The sequence below is a fragment of the Rattus norvegicus genome, chromosome 5 (genome assembly GCF_036323735.1).
Source record: "Rattus norvegicus strain BN/NHsdMcwi chromosome 5, GRCr8, whole genome shotgun sequence".
In the NCBI taxonomy this organism is placed as follows: domain Eukaryota; kingdom Metazoa; phylum Chordata; class Mammalia; order Rodentia; family Muridae; genus Rattus; species Rattus norvegicus.
The window spans coordinates 112,021,062-112,023,877 of NC_086023.1; the positions used below are offsets into that span (position 1 = coordinate 112,021,062).

At 40.9% G+C, this 2,816-nt stretch overlaps 1 pseudogene; it reads right to left on the bottom strand.

Moving 5' to 3' along the window:
• Positions 1 to 804: 804 nt before the first annotated feature.
• On the bottom strand, positions 805 to 2,551 carry Hnrnpa1-ps24 (heterogeneous nuclear ribonucleoprotein A1, pseudogene 24; annotated as a pseudogene).
• Positions 2,552 to 2,816: the final 265 nt, after the last annotated feature.

Below are 2,816 nucleotides of genomic sequence, written 5' to 3' on the forward strand. Positions count from 1 at the left end.
TGGTCTCTCTGTCTCTGTCTCTCTGTCTCTCTCTGTCTCTCTCTGTCTCTCTATCTCTGTCTTTCTCTGTCTCTCTGTCTATCTCTGTCTGTCTCTCTCTCTCTCTGTCTCTCTCTCTCTCTTTCTCTCTGAAGGTATGTGTATGTGTCTTACATATAAACCCTATCTGATAATATTCAGTAAACATTTTATTTTTTTCAAGAGAATTAAATCGTTTATTGAGTACACACGATAATGGATGATACACAAGCTTCATTCCCATCTGCTATTTTATCTGACACCGTTATTCAATTTTGATATTGCATAGGGTGTGCCAACAACCATTTTATAACCAAATTGTGATCTTGCTTGGATGACCCTTTCAGTGGTGAAACTCATTAAGTTACAACAGTAACTGGCAGTTTAGCAACACCAAGGTTTTTGAAGACAATGGCTTCTCCACCCAAGCAACCATAAATAAATTCCAAATGGAATTTGGCACCACCCTGAAGGAATTCTAACTTCACACTGTTGGGGAAGTTTACCAAGATGGCTTCAGAGTAGACTGACTTTACACAGCACATTAAGAAAGAGAGAGAGAGAGAGAGAGAGAGAGAGAGAGAGAGAGAGAGAGAGAGAGAGAGAGGGAGGGAGGGGAAGGAAGGAAGGAAGGAAGGAAGGAAGGAAGGAAGGAAGGAAGGAAGGAAGAAAGAAAGACACACTTATTCAGCATCATGATCAGACTTTTACATTTATTTAGCAATCAACAGCATGGGTGAAAAAGGTCTACAGTAAAACCCTTTGCTGGAATGCTTTCCTCTTTCCACAGAAAAGAAACTAAAATAACCTGTTACACAATTAGTCACAGATACAGTCCTGGAGTTTTTGCCCACACACATGAGTATTGTCTAAAACATGTCTTCTTTGTAGCAGCTAGGCCCTGCCACCACTGTGCTTGGCTGAGTTCACAAATCTGTTGTAACCTGTAGATTCCCTGTCACTTCTCTGGCTCTCCTCTCCTGCTAAGCTTTGTTTCCTGGCTGCAATTAGAACCTCCTGCCACTGCCATAGCTACTGCTGCTGCTGGAACCTCCATAGCCACCTTGGGATCGTGGTTTAGCAAAGTACTGGCCTCTGCCACCATCAGGGCCAGAGCCCCCGCCTCCAAAGTTTCCTCCTTTCATCGGTCCAAATTTTGATGAGTGGTTGTTGTAACTGCCAAAACCATTGTAGCTTCCACCACCTCCAAAATTGCTTCCATCATTGCCAAATCCATTATAGCCATCCCCACTGCCACCATACCCACCACCACCACGGCTGCCACCAAAGCCACCACAGCCACTGAAGTTCCCTCCTCGACCAAAATTGTCATTGCCACCAAAACCACCTCCACGACCACCACCAAAGTTTCTGGAACCACTTCGACCTCTCTGGCTGGACGAAGCACTAGCCATCTCTTGTTTCGACAGAGGCTTTCTTACTTCACAGGTGTGGCCACCCACAGTATGGTATTTCTGAATAACAATCTTATCCACAGAGTCATGGTCATCAAAGGTGAAAAAGCAAAACCCCTCTTTTTTCCACTGCCTTTGTCAGTCATAATTTCAATCACTTCAAATTTTCCCATACTGCTCAAAATAATCTCGTAGGTGATGCTCTTCAGTGTCTTCTTTAACAACACCAACAAAGATCTTCTTCACAGTTAAGTGGGTACCTGTTCTCTCAGAATCTTCTCTTGACACGGCTCTCTTAGGTTCCAGAACCCTTTCATCCACCTTGTGTGGTCTTTCATTCATGGCAGCATCCACTTCCTCCACAGTGGCGTATGTGACAAACCCAAAGCCTCCGGATCTTTTGGTGTTTGGATCTCTCATTACCACACTGTTGGTGAGTGTTCCCCATTGTTCAAAATGGCTCCTCAGACCCTCGTCGGTTTTTTCGAAGCTCAAGCCTCCAATGAAGAGCTTCCTCAGCTGTTCTGGCTCCTTGGGAGACTGACTTAGACACGGTGATGAGAGCGTTCAGCAATGCTTCTTCGGCAACATCAAAGAGCAGAAAGCTCAGTAAACATTTTAATCCATCTGTAAGCTGCTCATGTGCTGATAGTTTCCTTAGCTTTGCAGAAGTTTTAATATTTCATATAATTTCATTTCTTAGCTTTCAAGTGATTTCATGTGTTATTGGTACTTTATTATAATGTTCTTGCTTATACTGATATCATGAATCTGTTTACTGCTGTTTTCCTTTAGAAATTCCATTTTCTGTATCAAGAATACGGATCCTTTTAAAGTGAATTTCGAGGATTAGGAGATATAGGTCTAATTATTTTGAAAGTGGATCTCTAGATTTGTAAGTATGATTTCTTGAAGAAGCTGTCTTATTTGCCTGCTATTTATCTTTGTCCAAAATTTGGTGGCAATAATTGTGCATTTAATTCCAGGATGAGAATCTGTTTCATTGGTCTACTTGTGAGTTACTAAGCTGGTACCTTGTTGTCTTGGTCACTTTTATGCTCCTGAAATCTGAAGTCAGATGTGATTCCTCCAACCTTATTCTTTTCCGGTAGATTCATTTGGCTATGAAGCATAATTTCAGCTTTATTGAAACTTTTTGTTTGTTTGTTTTATTGTGGTTTTGTTATTTGTTTTACTTCTGTAAAGAACAATAGAAGAATATCTTTGGAAAATTAGTGGAAACGGTATCAAACTTGCATGTCACTTTCAATGATACAATCATTTTTATCATGTCAGTTTATAATCATGTAAGGTCTTTCCCTCATGTGGTATATTCATCTGGTTTCTATTTTCAGTGTTTAAAGATTATATTGTAGAATATTT